The 18890-nt window shown below is 39.4% G+C and overlaps 1 long non-coding RNA gene across 2 annotated transcripts in view; it reads left to right on the plus strand.

Annotated features, from left to right (window-relative positions):
- LOC140202229 (uncharacterized) overlaps positions 1-18890 on the plus strand; it is a 77057-nt gene that overhangs the window by 12584 nt on the left and 45583 nt on the right. Inside the window, exon 3 of one of the 2 annotated variants that reach the window (XR_011887044.1) lies at positions 5124-5224. The exons of the other annotated variant lie outside the window; for it this stretch is intronic. This is a non-coding gene — a long non-coding RNA (uncharacterized lncRNA). Of the gene's footprint in view, positions 1-5123; positions 5225-18890 lie in introns of those variants that run through there. 2 annotated transcript variants of the gene reach the window in all.

The following is an 18890-nucleotide window of genomic DNA, read 5'->3' on the forward strand; positions in this document are numbered from 1 at the left end:
TACATTTATATCATTATAAATTATTACAATGTTTGAAGGTATTGCAATTATATGTTTAAATTCCATAATCTGATGCAATATGTTTAATGATGAATGATCAGAATAATATATACAATGATACTGAACAAATGTATAATTTCTTTATTAATTTGTTTTAAACATGTATTTGCTGTTTGCCTTTAATAATGTATTTTGTTATGCAGTTAGCTAATTTGCTATATGTGCACTATACAGTGGCATGCAAAAGTTTGGGCACCCCTGGTCAAAATTTCTGTTACTGTGAATAGTTAAGTGAATAGAAGATGAACTGATCTCCAAAAGTCATAAAGTTAAAGATGAAACATTCTTTTCAACATTTTAAGCAAGATTAGTGTATTATTTTTGTTTTGTACAATTTTAGAGTGAAAAAAAGAAAGGAGCACCATGCAAGAGTTTGGGCACCCCAAGAGACTTGAGCTCTCAGATAACTTTTACCAAGGTCTCAGACCTTAAATAGCTTGTTAGGGCTATGGCTTGTTCACAATCATCATTAGGAAAGGCCAGGTGATGCAAATTTCAAATTTTTATAAATACCCTCACTCCTCAAATCTTGTCCCAACAATCAGCAGCCATGGGCTCCTCTAAGCAGCTGGCTAGCACTCTGAAAATTAAAATAAATGATGCCCACAAAGCAGGAGAAGGCTATAAGAAGATAACAAAGCGTTTTCAGGTAGCCGTTTCCTCAGTTCGTAATGCAATTAAGAAATAGCAGTTAACAGGAATGGTGGCGGTCAATTTGAGGTCTGGAAGACTAAGAAAACTTTCTGAAAGAACTGCTCATAGGATTGCTAGAAAGGCAAACCGAAACCCCCGTTTGACAGCAAAAGACCTTCAGGAAGATTTAGCAGGCTATGGAGTGGTGGTGCACTGTTCTACTGTGCAGCGACACCTACACAAATATGACCTTCATGGAAAAGTCATCAGAAGAAAACCTTTCCTGCGTCCTCACCACAAAATTCAGCATCAGAAGTTTGCAAAGGAATATCTAAACAAGCCTGATGCATTTTGGAAACAAGTCCTGTGGACTGATGTAGATAAAATAGAACTTTTTGGCTGCAATGAGCAAAGGTATGTTTGGACAAAAAAGGGTGCAGAATTTCATGAAAAGAACCCCTCTCCAACTGTTAAGCACGGGGGTGGATTGATCATGCTTTGGGCTTGTGTTGCAGCCAGTGGCACGGGGAACATTTCACTGGTAGAGGGAAGAATGAATTCAATTAAATACCAGCAAATTCTGGAATAAAACATCACACCATCTGTAAAAAAGCTGAAGATGAAAAGAGGATGGCTTCTACAACAGGTTAATGATCCTAAACACATCTCAAAATCCTCAATGGACTACCTCAAGAGGCGCAAGCTGAAGGCTTTGCCATGGCCCTCACAGTCCCCTGACCTAAACATCATTGAAAATCTGTGGATAGACCTCAAAAGAGCAGTGCATGCAAGACGGCCCAAGAATCTCACAGAACTGGAAGACTTTTGCAAGGAAGAATGGGCGAAAGTCCCCCAAACAAGAATTGAAAGACTCTTAGCTGGCTACAGAAAGCGTTTACAAGCTGTGATACTTGCCAAGGGGGTGTTACTAAGTACTGACCATGCAGGGTGCCAAAACTTTTGCTTCAGGCCCTTTTCCTTTTTTGTTATTTTGAAATTGTAAAAGATGGAAATAACAAAGCAATCTTGCTTAAAATATTAAAGAAATGTGTCATCTTTAACTTTATGCCTTTTGGAAATCAGTTCATCTTTTACTTGCTTAGCTATTCACAGTAACAGAAATTTTGAGCAGGGGTGCCCAAAATTTGCATGCCACTGTATGTGCACTATTTAACATATATTAAACTTTAATATACTTGTAATTATACATGCCTCTAAAATGTACTAATAACTAGTTTATTATGTAAAGGATTATGATGCTGATTTGTTCTGTTTTCTGATAATTTATTAAGTATGGTATATTGAGCAATTTTTCTATCAGCTTCTGGTTATTTCATCCACCTTTGTTTCTTTGAGATTCTGACTTGCCTTTTATAGTTCTTTTTCTATTTTTGTTTCAGATTTCTAGTATTTATAATATTTCTTTATGTACTCTTTCCAGCATTCTAATGGAAAACGCTCAAAGTTTGCTCCCAAGTTATGTCTTCAGCCTGTCAATTAGACAACTGACTTGTCTTTAGTTAGATGACTGATGATTCCAACTGATATCTGTCATACATTTATGCATTTGTCTGTGCAATATTCAATTATCAGTATTCTTGTGGCAGATTATTTCTATTTGCATCTCCACATTCTGTTTACAAAAAGGAATAAAAACGAAGCTGCCACGTTGTATCTGAAACACCTTGCAAAGAACCATCTAAGAAATAGTGTTTAAAGATGGAGAGACATTAATAGCTGCAGTGCATTTAGTCATTGTTTCCAAATGAACAGTTTTAGTTCACTTCTGAATCAGCAAAGATGAGGAACAGAACAGTAACACTTTATGCAAAGGATTTCCAATATAGTTTAACGTTGGAAATAGACTCTTCATGTTACTTTCCAGGAACATTTGTTAACTCAAATTTAATGATCTCATACAGTTAAAATGTATATTTTATGTATTCTATAGCCCCCTTTTACATCAACACTATAGCAAGTATAGTTACAACACTGAACCTGCAGAATGACATTATGTTCTGCCCAAACAGTGAACCCTTCCAATGGAAGGTATTGCTTACTTGCAATCTGACTTAAATCATTATATTTGTAAGCTGATTTTCTCTTTACTTTGGAATAAACTGCTAATTTTGGAAGACATGATTAGATAACTGACTCTGTGGATAGGTTTCATGCTTGAATCATGCAAAGAATTTGTAGCCTTCTTTAGCTTAACACCGATTTTATTAATCCAATCAAGGAAAGATTACCATGGCAACTAACAACAGAAAAGTTGCAGCAATGGCTGCTTTCTGAAAGGGTCTTCAAAAGGAAGATGCTTCAAAGAACATTGAAGGAATAATATGTCTGCTTTTCTTTCAATACGTTTTGCAACAGTGCCTATGCATAGTAACATAAAAGACTGAATTATTCAGAAAAACATTAAAAGAAGCAGTCGATATGGTTCAAATTCTTCAAAAGAACATTGCAGAAGAAACTTGTAGCTTGCTTCGGATATTTATTTGCTGCTTTGGCATGATTTATGATTTCTTAAAAAGAGTTACAGATTTCAAGAGGTGAAGTTGTCATAACATTATAACATTTCTGAAACTGTACCTGGTGCTAGAAGTGATTTATGACTGACACTGTGCCAATGCATGATTGTTTTTCTCCCCATGTATAAACTCATTGTTTCAGATGTAGAGTCATAGAAGGTTGTAAATGCAGGCCAAATAGTTTTTCTCTTAGGGAGCAAGAAGTGAAAATGAAAGAGTTGTATGTAACTTCTAATAGCAAAAATAAGAGTTAACTACATGTATTTCATGTTCTGGAGAAACAGTACATGAAAGAGATGGAAAAGGATTTTATTTGAGAATTATGTGTTCAAGATTAATTGAGAAGGTACTGAGAAGGTACATAGTCAATTCATAGATGGATTATGTATCTTCTTGTAGAATTGGGTATTAACTTCAACAACCATTCCACTTCCCTTTTTTATCGCCTCCAAGAAGATGGCCCTGAATGCTTGGGTAGGAACAGAACTGATTCATCCACATGGTTTTTGAAGAGTTAATACATAGGATAGGTTGAATATATTTGAGTGACTAAAGAAGACCGAGCAGTGTTTAAAATACTAAAAGCAGATGCAGTGCACGTATTTTCTATTTTGGAGGAATCCAGAACACTGGCAATACAAGCTTTTCTCCTAAAAGGTAGTGAAAGTTGTTTCAGTTGAATCTTTCAAGACTAGGATAAATAGTTTATTATAGGGTGAGATATGAAACAAGGGATGTAAATAGAATGAGTCCAACAGAGCTGTTCATTAAATGGCCTGTTCCTGTACCTATCATTTGCCAGAACAAAAGTGAGGAAAATTCTGGTCTAAGCTATAAGATGAAAGGTCGATTAATTACTTCCTGTACTAAATGTTTCCAGTTCAGATAATTTTGATATTGTTCCAGATGCTTAATATAAATAACTAGATGTTAGGTTATGTGTCATCAGAAAAATCTGTTAGTTCAGACCAGTACCATTACTGCCATCCTGATGATAAAACTACATTCTCATAATAGTGTTGTGGCACATAAGGCACCACTAAGTGGATCACCATTCATCCAGCAAATATTGTTGTTTGTGTTGGAAATGCCATTTTCCAAATCACCCATGCGAGCCTTTGTGTGTCCAGAATTAGTACGTGAATGCAGTGGACCACAGACAAATTTAAAAGGTAGCCTATAAAATAGCTTAGTTCCCTTGTTGCTAAATCTGTTGTTAGTCCTGTGGCATGAATTCTGAAGAAACATCTGCTAATGTAGCAGACAAAAATATTCTATCTTGAAACAAATTCTTAAACTGCAAATAGGTCAGAGGTCAAAATTGTGTTTTTGTTTATAACTATGTGGTTTTTAAAAATAAAATTTTTAAAAAATCAATTTGATAGAAGACCTTTTCCCTCCAATACACAATCAGCTGTTATTGAAATAAAAATTTAACTCAAATGAAAGACTGCTGATAAGCCTGAGGTCAAAGGTTACAATAGTTTGCTGAATTAAGGTTCCTACTTTTAAAAATCCTTCACTTTAGACATTACTGTGATACCCCATTCTTGCAAAGATCAATTCCTTTATGAGAGGAGAGAGAAAAAAAAGAATGCTGAAATTAAATTATTGTGAAGATCTGAATGAACTTACCCACTCTTCAGCCACAAGTCAGACTGTGGGGGAGGGAAGAACAAAGCACACACATTCAGCAAATACAGGCCAAGGATTGCTGTTTACAGATTGTCAGGTTTATTGGAAAAGTTTAGCTCTGTAACCTGATCCAATCTGATTTGCTTCTGATAGTTTAAAAGGACCAAGTGATTGTAACCTGCTCTCCCTGGTTGGTAATGACAGGCAGATTAACTAATTTCTGCTTTACCTCCTCAATTCTGATTTTTTGCCCTTTTTCAGACAAAGACCTGTGGCCCGGCTTAGCTATTTCATGTATCGACCTGAGAACAAAGATGTGCCTGAATGATCAGATCAAGTGAAAGTAATAACATACATTATCAAATGACTCTGAAACAAAAGCTACATATAAAGCATATATTTAAAAAAGGAGACGGAACTAAAATGTGTTGCTTATTGAATCTTTCTGAGTGATTAGTCAGCTTCTCATGGCTCATTTTCTGTCTCCCGTGTGGCTGTCTTGCAAACAGGTGTAAAATTCTTGCTTCAATTTTCCAATCCATCCTTCCTGAGGAAAATCCTTTCAGCAGCTGTGTGGAGATGACTGATGGAAAAAGGCTGACCTGTTGAGGTTTTTGCGAATGGGAGACCATTTTCTTTGAACTGCATTCCTCCTTCTCAGCACTTTGTTAAAAAGAAAAGAAAAGGAGGCTTCAGTTTTGGTGCCTTGTATTTTATGCCCTTGGTCATATTCTGGGCAGTCACATCTTGGTGCGAGCACAGACTTGATAATTACCTTTCACCCAGTGCTGCAGAAATCTGGCAGGTCCAATAATGGATGACCCTGGTGATGTGTGTTTAGGCACATCTTCTCTCCTGCATATGGCCTGGATGATCACACTCATTAGCTGAGAATAGGCAGAACACAGTAATCCCTGTATGAGTGGAAAGCAACGTCAAAAGTCGTAAATATATCTTTGAAGCTGGGAAGAGTGCAATGTTTTGGCAAACTGGAATTTTCTTCTTAGCATATCCTGAAAGATATAGTCAAATTTCGTCAGAAGATACCAGGTTATACCCAAACCCTCTTTGACTCCCTTTCATTGGAAAACACTTGAATGCAAATTGGCCATAAATGATGGTGATACATATTCATCAAAGTTTCAAAGGAACCAACACCTTAACTGCTCAAATGAGACTTAAAACATTTAGTGTCAGCCCATTAAACTATTATTAGGCATAGTACGTACAGTCTGTAAAAGCTGTCTGGACTAGAGGGCATATGCTGTGAGGAGAGGATGAACTAGAGTGATGAGAGAAAATACTTCTTACTATGTGCAGTTGATATTGTAGTTTAAAAGCTGACTGATTCATCAGTATCTCCTGTACAAATATAAATGGCGGATCTTCATATCTGGGCTTTCGCTTAGAAGAAAAGATTGATGGCCATGAATAGAAGTTTGGATATATTGCATGCAGGTGCTTATCTTGCTGCCCAAAGTCCCCTGTTTTGCAAGCCACACAATTTGTTTATATTCAATCTACAAACAAGGGAGCAATTCCCAGCCAGTTTCTCTGCATCATTAAAATCTATTTGCATGTGATGAAGAGCAGTAAGAGCAGTAGAGTTGATGAACAGTTAGATACAGGCAGCAGTCTGTGCATGGTGTTGGCAGAGGCACAGTGAAAAAACATAAGATTATCAAATGTCCAAAGGTTCAAGGTAAATTTATTATCAAAGTATATATATGTCACTTACATAGTACCCTGAAGTTCACTTTCTTGCAGTTATTCACAGTGGAACAAGAAAATACAATGAAATCAATAAAAAAAAACTGCACACAAAGTCTGACAAGGAACCAATGTGCAAAAGAAGGCAAAATGCGAAAAAAAACGAATAATAATATATATAAATTCATAAATAATACCAAGAACATGAGTTGTAAAGTCCTTAGAATGTGAGTCCATAGGCTGTGTTCAGTGATCACTTGAAGGGAAATAACTTGGTAGTGTGGGACGTAAGGGTTCTGTACCTCTTTCCTGCTGGTAGCAGTGAGAAGAGAGCATCATCTGGATAGTAGGGTTCCTTGATGGTGAATGCTGCCTTCTTGTTGTACCACTCCTTGTATATATGCTGAATGGTGGGGAGAGCTTTTCCTGGATTATGTGCAAATTTGTTAAGGATTTCAATGTATACTCTTCCAAGAGAGCCTGTAGTTTAAATATCTGAGCACATTCCCGTATGTAGGCTTGCTTCTGTGATCAAAGCATCAAAACATTGGAAGATTAAAACAAATCTCAGAATCAACTATTACTGGAAGATTCCTTATCAACCTTTCTTAATTGACTCAAAGTGAGCATATAACAAGACAAGATGCAAATTGGATTTTTTGAAATGAATGAGACAATAGGTGTTTGCCTTGAAGACAAATGATTGATAAGGTTGCTTGGAGATTGCTAATGTATACAACTGTTTTGTTTTTTTTATTAAACTGAATTAAACAAGCTCAAAATATGTTGGCTGCTATGATGTGATGATGGAAAGTAAAATCAGTTTTGTCTTTGCTGGTGTGAGGGAGAAAGAAGAGCATAAGGACATATGAGCAGAATTAGGCCATTTGGCCCATCAACTCTGCTCCACTATTCATTCATGAGTATGTTTTCTTCCTCATCCCCCTTCCCCACTTACTCATCCTTACCAATCAAGAATTTGTCAATCTCTGCCTTAATTGCATCCAATGATTTATCCTCCACGGCCCTCTCTGGCAACAAATTCCAAGAATTCACCACCTTCTATAGGGATGTCTCTTTATTCTGAGGCCATGCCCTTGGATCTTTGGATTAGATACAATTTTTCCCCCTTCCTCTTTGGAGGGGAAGCTCTTGTTTGTTGACTTTGCACTGTTAGGGTTCACAATGTGGACTGTGCTGCCCCTGGCTGAATGCTACTGTAAGCACGTCACTCTCTAAACATTTGTGAGATGTTATTGGAAGGAAGAATAGGGCAAATACATAACCTTACCAGTCAGAAACTTAACAGAAGCACACTTCAGTCTCCCTCATTGTTGGAATAGATGTTACAGTTAAGGAATGCATACTGGCTGAGGACTTGTTGGAGTTATTTTATCTAAATATTTAGCTGATTTTCTATTTGTTATCTGATTGAATAATAAAACATTGATTGTTGTACTGAAAGTTTCCACAAAATCAGAATAAGGCTTATATCACTGATATATGTGGTGAAATCTGTTGTTTTATTACAACAGTACAGTGCAATATATAAAAGTACTATTAAATTACAATAATACATAAATTGTGCAAAAGAGGAATAATGAATATGATGGCAGAGAGGAGAAAGAGGAGAGCAATGCCTTGCTGAGAGATGTGCTATACAGGGAATAATAGAGAGGTAGTAGGAGACTGAAAGAGGGAAAAATAATTGAAATGCTAAATGAAACTGTAATTGCATAGAAATACACTTAGTTGCTACTTTGCTAGATACACCTGTACACCTGTTTGCTAATGTAAATATCTAACCAACCAATCATGTGGCAGCAACTCAATGCATAAAGGTATGCAGACATGGTCAATAAGTTCAGTTCTTGTCCACACCACACATCAGAATGGGGAAAAATGTGACTTAAGTGACTTTTAACTGCAGAATTATTATTGGTGCCAGATTATATGGTTTGAGTATCTCAGAAACTGCTGACCTCCTGGGATTTTCACGCATAAAACTCGCTGGCATTTACAGAGACTGGTGTGAAAAACAAAAAAACGAATATCTAGTGAGTGGCAGTTCTGTGGGTGAATATGTCTTGTTATTGAGAGAGGCAGAGCAGAGTGGCCAGACTGGTTCGAGCTGACAGTAACTCAAATAAGTACACATTACAAAAGCGACGTGAAGAAGAGCAACCGTGAATACAACACATCGAACCTTGAAGTGAGTGGATTACCACAGCAGAAGACCATGAACTTCACGCAGTGGCCACTTTATTAGGCACAGGAAGTACCTAATGAAATGGTCTCTGAGTGTATGGCAAAATAAGCATTGCTTGATGCATACTTTGCTGGTATGGTAGCATAACGGTTATGTAACTGAACTATTATCCTTTGATATGGAGACTTCAGCTGGTACCCATGGCAACAGCTGGGGAATGGAAACCTGTAAACCTTGACTTTAGAACGTTGTATAATGAGCGGCCAGTCTTCTTAACAGCTTTACTGACTATTTGTGCTGAAGTCAAAATAATCCCCTCCTCATCATACTGCATGTGTGGTGGAGAGTGGAGTGGGGGTGGGGTGGTGGGGAGCAGGTTTGACAGGAGAAGCCACAGCTGTGATGCGCTCAGGAATACATTGACACTACAAGTCCAACATGGGTGCAAAGTGGTTTTGACTTCACAATAAAGTTAAACTTGCAGCAATGGATAGTGAGGAAGGGGGGTGGGGTTCAGTCTACAATATGCAGAAATCAGGACATTTGACTAATGGACTGGTCATCTTCCAATGACAAAATTGGTCCCATTCCCCCAAGTAAGAATGGATCAAATCCCAATATAAAGTGATGTTCCACGTTGTCTTTGAGCAATCACCTCCTAATCCAGGGATCTAAAGTCGCATTGATGTCACAGTCTTGGACAAAGTTACACAACTCTTTTGTGCATCTTTATGCATCTTTTTTTTAACAAATGGTCTCCTAAATGAATTCATTGACATAGCATGCAGCTCTTTCCCAGGGAGCAAAGGATTAACATTCCAGTCATGCCCTTTTAGAGTACAGCCAGAATGTTAGCTCACAGCTGCCCTGGAGAAACACCTGAGCAGACTCAGGCCAGGAGAATACCAGATGCCACCAGTTTACTGGTTGGAGAAACTAGTCATCCAATCTGCAAGCTAAATTCAATTGCAAATTTCAGCCGAATTGCATATCCTGCAAAAGAGCCTCAGTCTTAAAAAACAATACCCCAGTTATGAGAGCAAGGAACTCTCTTTGATGGGTGGAGAGAGAAATTTCATGGTGGGGAAGCACTTATTTGTTGATATTGTTGAAGTAAAAATAGGGAAATACATAGATTTACTGTTTAGAACTTAACAGAAGCACAGAAGAAAATATATGATTAAGCTTTCATGATTCCTCATTACTAGAATATGTGTTCCTATTAGAGAATGTGTATGGGATGAGGAATTGTTTCAGAATCAGAATCAAGTTTATTATCACTGGCATGTGATGTGAAATTTGTTAACTTAGCAGCAGAGTTCAATGCAATACATAATATAGAAGAAGAAGTAGAGAAAAAAAATGAAATAAGTAAATCAATTACAGTATATATATATTGAATTGTGCAAAAAAAACAGAAATAATATATATTGAAAAAGTGAGGTGGTGTTCACGGATTCAATGTCCATTTAGGAATTGGATGGCAGTAGGGAAGAAGCTGTTTCTGAACCACTAAGTGTGTGCCTTCTCCCACCTGATGGTATTAGTGAGAAAAGGCATGCCCTGAGTGCTGGAGGTACTTCATAATGGACGCTGCCTTTCTGAGACACCACCCCTTGAAGATATTTTGTCTAAACACTTCAGCTCTGGTGCAATTCTGAATGCCACTGAGTTCCTCCTGCATTCTGTGCTATTTAGTTGAATATTTATCACACTAACACCAGATATTCACCATCCCCTCCTGTGCAGCAGTATAGCCCCTGCTCATAGAACCATAGAACTGTAGAACACTACAGCACAGAAAACAGGCCATTCGGCCCTTCTAGTCTGTGCCGAAACATTATTCCACTAGTCCCATTGACCTGCTTCCACTCCATAACCCTGCAGACCCCTCCCATCCATGTACCTATCCAATTTATTCTTAAAACTTAAGAGCGAGCCCGCATTTAACACGTCAGATGGCAGCTCGTTCCACACTCCCACCACTCTCTGAGTAAAGAAGTTCCCCCTAATGTTCCCTCAAACCTTTCTCCTTTCACCCTAAAGCCATGTTCTCTCGTATTTATCTCTCCTAATCTAAGTGGAAAGAGCCTATTCACATTTACTCTGTCTAAACCCCTCATAATTTTGTAAACCTCCATCAAATCTCCCCTCATTCTTCTACGCTCCAAGGAATAAAGTCCTAACCTGTTCAATCTTTCCCTGTAACTCAACTCCTGAAGAACCCGGCAACATCCTAGTAAATCTTCTCTGCACTCTTTCAATCTTACTGATATCCTTCCTATAGTTAGGTGACAGAACTGTACACAATACTCCAAATTTGCGCTCACCAATGTCTTATACAACCTCCCCATAACATCCCAACTCCTATACTCAATACTTTGATTTATGAATGCCAGGATGCCAAAAGCTTTCTTTACAACCCTGTCTACCTGTGATGCCACTTTCAGGGAATTATGTATCTGAACTCCCAGATCTCTTTGTTCCTCAATGGCCTACCATTTACTGTGTATGTCCTGCCTTGATTTGTCCTTCCAAAATGCAACACCTCACACTTGTCTGCTTTAAGTTCCATCTGCCATTTTCTGGCCCATTTTTCCAGTTGGTCCAATCCCTCTGCAAGCTTTTAAAGCCTTCCTCGCTGTCCACAATGCCTCCAATCTTAGTGTCATCAGCAAACTTGCTGATCCAGTTTACCACATTATTATCTAGATCAACAAACAACAATACTCCCAGCACAGATCCTTGAGCCACACCACTAGTCACAGGCCTCCAGTCTGATAAGCAATCGTCCACTACCACTCTCTGTCTTCTCCCACACAGTCAATTTCGAATCCACTTTACACCCTCTCCATGGATACCTAGTGTCTGAACCTTCTGAACTAATCTCCCATGTGGGACCTTGTCAAAGGCCTTACTGAAGTCCATGTAGACAACATCCACAGCCTTTCCTTCATCTACTTTCTTGGCAACCTCTTCGAAAATCTCTACAAGATTTATTAAACATTATCTACCACACACAAAGCCATGCTGACTATCCTTAATCAGCCCTCAGCTGTCCAAATACTTGTATATCCGATCTATCAGAACACCTTCCAATAATTTCCCTACTACTGATGTCAGGCTCACCGGCCTGTAATTACCTGGTTTACTTTTAGAGCCTTTTTAAAACAATGGAACAACATGAGCTACCCTCCAATCCTCCGGCACCATACCCGTGGCTAAGGACATTTTAAGTATTTCTGCCAGGGCCCCTGCAATTTCTACACTAGTCTCTCTCAAGGTCCGAGGAAATATCATGTCAGGCGCGGGAGATTTATCTACCTTTATTCGCTATAAGGCAGCGAGCATCTCCTCCTCGTTAATCTCTATAGGTTCTATGACACTACTGCTTGTTTCCCTTCCTTCCATATACGCTATGCCAGTTTCCTGTGTTAATACTGATGCAAAAAAACTGTTTATGATCTCCCCCATCTTGTGAGGCTCCACACATAGACAACCACTCTGATCTTGTAGGGGACCAATTTTGTCCCTTACTATCCTTTTACTCCTAATATACTTGTAGAAACCCTTCTGGATTACCTTCACGTTATCTGCCAAAGCAACCTCATGTCTTCTTTTTGCCTTCCTGATTTCCTTCTTTAGTATTTTCTTACATTTTCTATACTCTTCAAGTACCTCATTTGTTCCTTGTTGCCTATATCTGCTATACACCTCTCTCTTTTTCTCAACCAGATCGCCAATATCCCTTGAAAACCAAGGTTCCCTATGCCTGTTAACTTTGCCTTTAATCCTGGCAGGAACATGCAAACTCTGCACTCTCAAAATTTCGCCTTTGAATGCCTTCCACATACTGATCACATCCTTGCCAGAAAACAACTTATCCAAATCCACTCTTCCTAGATCCTTTCTCATTTCCACAAAATTGTCCCTTCCCCAATGTAGAACCCAAACTTGAGGACCAGACCTATCCTTATCCATAATTAACTTGAAACTAATGACATTATGGTCACTGGAACCCAAATGTTCGTCTACACATACATCTATGACCTGACCTGTCTGGTTCCCTAATAGGAGATCAAGTATTGCATCCTCTCTCATTGGTACCTCCGTACTTTGATTTAGAAAACTTTCCTGAACACATTTGACAAACTCCACGCCATCTAACCCTTTCACAGTGTGTAAGTTCCAGTCAGAATGTGGAAAGTTAAAATCCCCTACTATTACAACTTTCTGTTTCTTACATTGGTCTGCTATCTCTCTGCAACCCTATTAGTGGGGTCACACCGTTCTCATTCCTCAGCTCCACCCATATGGCCTCTGTAGACAAACCCTCTGGGCTGTCCTGTCTACGCACAGCAGTGATATTCTCCCTGACTAGTAATGCCACTCCTCCCCCTTTCATCCCTCTCCCTCTGTCACATCTGAAACAACGGAGCCCAGAAAATTAAGCTGCCAGTCCTGCCCCTCCTGCAACCAAGTCTCACTAATAGCAATAATGTCGTAATCCCACGTGTCAACGCATGCCCTAATCTCATCTGCCTTACCTACAATACTCCTTGCATTGAAATAGATGCACCTGAGAATATTTCTATCACGTACAAACCTTTGATTACTGTCCATACGTGCAGTCCTCGCGTGACCTTTATCCTCCTCCCTCACTATCTGCTCTAACACTCTGGTTATCCTCCCCCTACATATCTAGTTTAAACCCCACTGAGCAGAACTAGCAAACCTTCCCGCAAGGATGTTAGTCCCCCTCCATTTCAGGTGCAAACTGTCCCGTCGGAACAGGTCTCACCTTCCCTGGAACAAAGCCCAATTGTCTAGAAACATGAAGCCCTCCCTCCTGCACCATCTCCTTAGCCATATCATCTGCAGAAACGACTGTCTGAACTGCAGGAGATCTTAGTACAAAATCCATGGTCTACAGGGCAGCAGCGACACCCTTCTTGTGCTTGATTGACTATGTCTAATAGGCACCTCAAAACACTGAAAGGATATCACCAAACCCGTCTCTGCGAAAAAAAAAACTCTTAGTCATTTGGTAGCACAATTGAACAAACGTCAATATCCTCTCCCAGGCTAACATCATCACCACCAAGCTCTGGTTAATCTCATCCAATTCTATTGTACAGGCCACCTTGATTGTATGTTTGGCATCAGAATCATGGTAGATATCCATTATTCTGAGAGATGGCTGAGATAATGTGAACTCTTTTATGCTGTGAAAGCTTTGGCTGTTGACTATCATTACAATCTTGTCATTGGTATTGCTGAGCAGCAGCACGGTCAGGCTACAGAACTGAGGATGAAATTCAGAGGTGAGCCATGTTGACAGAGAAGGGACCATACTGAATTTTTCCACTTCATTATAAATAACAATGGACTGGTGAAAGATTACTTTTTTGCCATACCAACAAATGCTTATTTTATTATTACATTCAGCACCATCTGTCCATCACGAGAAGGTCAGCAAGTATTACTTCCCCTTAATTGCCCAAAGTGGCTTGTGGATCTTTTCTTTGGGCAATTAAGTGTTAACCATGTTTCTGTGCACATGGAGCCACATTTCAGGCTGATTGGTTAGAATTTTCTTTATGGTTATTATTAAACAAGAAGGTAGTTTAAGATAACTCAGTACATGATCAAAACTAGTGTTTTGTTTAACTTATCCAGTTACCAAATACATTCATAATGATTGATGACAGAATCAATATGGCACCGAGGATTCTGAATTACTTGTCCAGTTATAGGACCAATATGGTATCAAACCTTTCAAATGCTACCAAAACCACTCTGCATTCATAATTTGTTCATCTTATTTCAGATCTGTTGACATTTCAAGCATTTTGCTTTCCATTATATTGTTCCAATGTCAATATTGTGTACAGAACAGGGCTGTGATAATTAAACAGAGGTTTGGTTAACCAGATCTGCAGCATCTAATCTGGATCGACACGCAAAATGCTGGAGGAATTCAATGGTTTGAGCAGCATCTATAGATGGAAATGGACCCTTCATCAAACCCACAGAGAGGGTAGTGAGGTAGACTGACCACTGCCTCAGTACCCTTCTCTGATCTACCCTTTGACCAGGATTACACCAATGATTATTAGACATCTATTTCCCAAACCATCACCAACTTCATTAAGAGACCTCCCCTCAACCACCTCTAATCTTACAGTTTCCCCAACCCCACATTGCCCATTTCTAAATCCTACCCAAGATTTACAAGCAAAACTGCCCTTGTAGGCCAATTATTTATGCCCACTCCTGCCCTACCAAGCTTATCGTGTTGTTTCTTGAGCAACACACACAAAATGCTGGAGGAACACAGCAAGTCAAGCAGCTTCTATGGAGGGAAATAAACAATCAATATTTTGGGGCAGGACCCTTCATCAGGACTGACTGAATTGATGCTGTTTGACTTGGCGAGTTTGCCTGTATTTGTGTGTGTTTCTCAAGAATTCCAGCATTGGCATAGTCTCTTGTGTCATTGTTTCTTGATTCCATCTTGAAACCGCTGGTCCAGATCCTTCTCAATTGCATCTATGATACCTTGGGTGTTCCCCACCATCTTGAAGAATGGTACCCTGTCAGCATCTTTTCTGGATTACATTAATGAACACGTTTAGCAGTTCTTTTAAATGAATACACAGTGGGGATTTCAGTTAGTGACTACTTGACTGAGTCAAACCATTCATTATCCTCAGAATATGGATTCCAACCCACAGCAGGATTCAGTAGATGGAAATTGATTTCTAATGAAGGTTTTCCTAATGGGAGGTCAAATATTTTAGAAGAGTGGTATAAACTCTTGAGATACGGTGTGAAAGACTCTTCTAGTTACTCATTTGAACAAATGAACATTTGAGTAGAGTAGACCTCTCAACTCCTGGAGTCTACACCATCATTTAGAAAGCTCATGAGTGACATGGGTGTAACATTAGATCTGCTTTTCTATCAATCCACAATAACCTTTAACCTTCTTGCTTGTCGTACCCCTGTCTTGAAATTATTCTAAGATTCTGCTTTTACTATCCTTTAAGGAAAAGAATGCCAAAGACATGTTGCCTTCTGAGAGAAAATAAAATGGACCAATGAAAATAAAAAAAAACTGCAGGTGCTGGAAATCCGAAATAAAGTTGAAGCTGCTGGAAATGCTTGGCAGGGGAGGCAGCATCTGTGTAAAAAGAAATAGAATTCTGATGAAGGGTCTTCAGCTTAAAACATTAAATCTGTTTTTCCTTCCACAAGTGTTGTCTTACCTGCTGAATATTTCCAGCACATTAAGTTTTTATCTGATCTCTGTCTTAAAGTGTGACCACTTATGTTTTAAACAGTGACTCTAGCTCCAGATTCTGTGCATGGTAATTCAGTGGCTGGTCTCTTGTATCTAAATTGGCACCACATTATGGTTTTGATTTCCAAATACTTCCTCCAGGCTTGACAAGAAGCTCAGAGATCTCAGCCTTCACCCTGCCTTGTGCAACTGGATCCTGGATTTCCTGTCAGATCATTGGCAGGTGGTAAGAGTGGGCTTCCTCACATTTGCCGCTCTGACCCTCAACATAGGTGCCCCTCAGGACTGTGTCCTAAGCGCCCTCCTTTACTCTCTGCATACCCACGATTGTGTCACCACCCACAGCTCCAATCTACTAATTAAATTTGCTGACGATGCTACACTTATTGGTCTAATCTCAAATAACCTCTTTACCTCCTTCTGCAATTGGATCCTCAACTTCCTAACTGGAAGACCACAATCTGTGTGGATTGATGATAATATCTCCTCCTCACTGACGATCAACACTGGTGCACCTCAGAGGTGTGTGCTTAGCCCACTGCTCTAATATCTCTAAACCAAGAACTAGGTGGCTAGGCATAGCTCAAATTCCATCTATAAATTTGCTGATGATACACCCATTGTTGGTAGAATCTCAGGTGGTGACGAGAGGGCGTACAGGAGTGAGATATGCCAATTAGTGGAGTTGCGCTGCAGCGACAACCTGGCACTCAACATCAGTGAGATGAAAGAGCTGATTGTGGACTTCAGGAAGGGTAAGATGAAGAAACACATACCAACCCTCACAGAGGGATCAGACATGGAGAGAGTGAGCAGTTTCAAGTTCCTGGATGTTAAGATCTCTAACCTGGTCCCAACATATTGATGCAGTTATAAAGGAGGCAGGACAGCGGCTATACTTAAAAGGGGTTTGAAGAGATTTGGTATGTCAACAAATGCACTCAAAAACTTCTATAGATGGAGAGCATTCTGACACACTGTGTGACTGTCTGGTAATGGGGTAGGGGTGGGGGGCAACTGCACAGAACCAAAAGAACCTGCAGGGGATTGCAAATTTTGTCAGCTTCATCTTGGGTACTAGTCTACAAAGTACCCAGAACATCTTCAAGGAGTGGTGTCTCAGAAAGGCAGTGTCCATTATTAGGGAGCTCCAGCACCCAGGGCATGCCCTTTTCTCCCTGTTACCATCAGGTAGGAGGTACAGAAGCCTGAAGGCACACACTCAGCAATTCAGGAACAGCTTCTTCCCCTCTGCCATCTGATTCCTAAATGGACATTGAACCCTTGGACATTACCTCACTTTTTTTAATATATAGTTTTTTTGCACTATTTTTAATATACATATACTGTATAAAGTATACTTAATTAGATTTATTTATTTATTTATTTATTTATTCTTTCTTTCTTTCTTCTATATTATGTATTGTATTGAACTGCTACTGCTAAGTTAACAAATTTCATGTCACATGCAGGTGTCAAGAAAACAACCTTTCCCTTAATGCGACAAAAACAAAGGAGCTGGTTGTGGACTATAAGAGGAATGGAGACAGGCTATAACCCCTATTGACGTCAATGGATCTGGGATTGCGAGGGTGACAGCTTTAAGTTCCTCGGCATAAACATCGACCAGGACCTCACGTGGTCTGTACACATCGGCTGTGTGGTGAAAAAGGCACAACACCGCCTCTTTCACCTCAGACGGTTGCAGAAGTTTGGTATGGGCCCCCAAATCATAACAAATTTCTATGAGGGCACAATTCCGAGCATCCTGACTGGCTGCATCACTGCCTGGTATGGGAACTGTACTTCTCTCAATTGCAGGACTCTGCAGAGAGTAGTGCGGATAGCCCAACACATCTGTAGATGTGAACTTCCTACTATTCAGGACATTTACAAAGACAGGTGTATAAAAAGGGCCCGAAGGATCACTGGGGACCTCAGTCACCCCAACCACAAACTGTTCCAGTTGCTACCATCTAGGAAATGGTACCGCAGCATAAAAGCCAGGACCAACAGGCTCCAGGACAGCTTCTTCCACCAGGCCATCTGACTGATTAATTCATGCTGACACAACTGTATTTCTATGTTATTTTGCCTATCCTGTTGTACATACTATTTATTATAAATTACTAAACTGCACATTGCACATTTAGACAGAGGTGTAACATAAAGTTCTTTACTCCTCATTATATGAAAGATGTAAGTAATAAAGTCAATTCAATTCAATATTGCTATCGCAGTTAGTGATTAGCTATGGCAGACACTTTCTCCTCTGTCAAGAGTCTTGATTCAAATCTGACTTCAGAGGTGTCGATATTATAACATGGACTGACAATCTGTTGTAATGTGAAAGGAGCACTGAAACGTAAAATCATGCTGTATTTCAGATCGAAACTAATACAAATTCTGTGTTAGTGAGTTGGTGTGCAGAAACTTGCTGCTGCATTTCTTATGTTACAGATCTGACCACACCTAATCCCTGTGTGCACTTTGGCATTTCCTAAAGTGATGAAAAGTACTATATGTAAATATACCGTAATTTTTCTTTTCCTTTGTTTTTTTTGTGAAGAAGAATGCATTCTAAAAAGCTCAGTTACTGAGCATCATGTTGCCTCTCTAATTGTATTGTCACATATTAATACAGTTGCTAGAGACAGCCTTATTCCTCAACAGAAGTTTATAAACTTTGCCGATAGCTCAGTGCTGTATTGAGGGAATGATGCACTATTGGAGTTGCTGTTTCTTAGATCAAATGGCAAACTAGAGCCCTGCCTATTGACAAGTGTAATTTCATTGGTCCATG

The sequence above is a fragment of the Mobula birostris genome, chromosome 8 (genome assembly GCF_030028105.1).
Source record: "Mobula birostris isolate sMobBir1 chromosome 8, sMobBir1.hap1, whole genome shotgun sequence".
Taxonomy (NCBI): Eukaryota; Metazoa; Chordata; class Chondrichthyes; order Myliobatiformes; family Myliobatidae; genus Mobula; species Mobula birostris.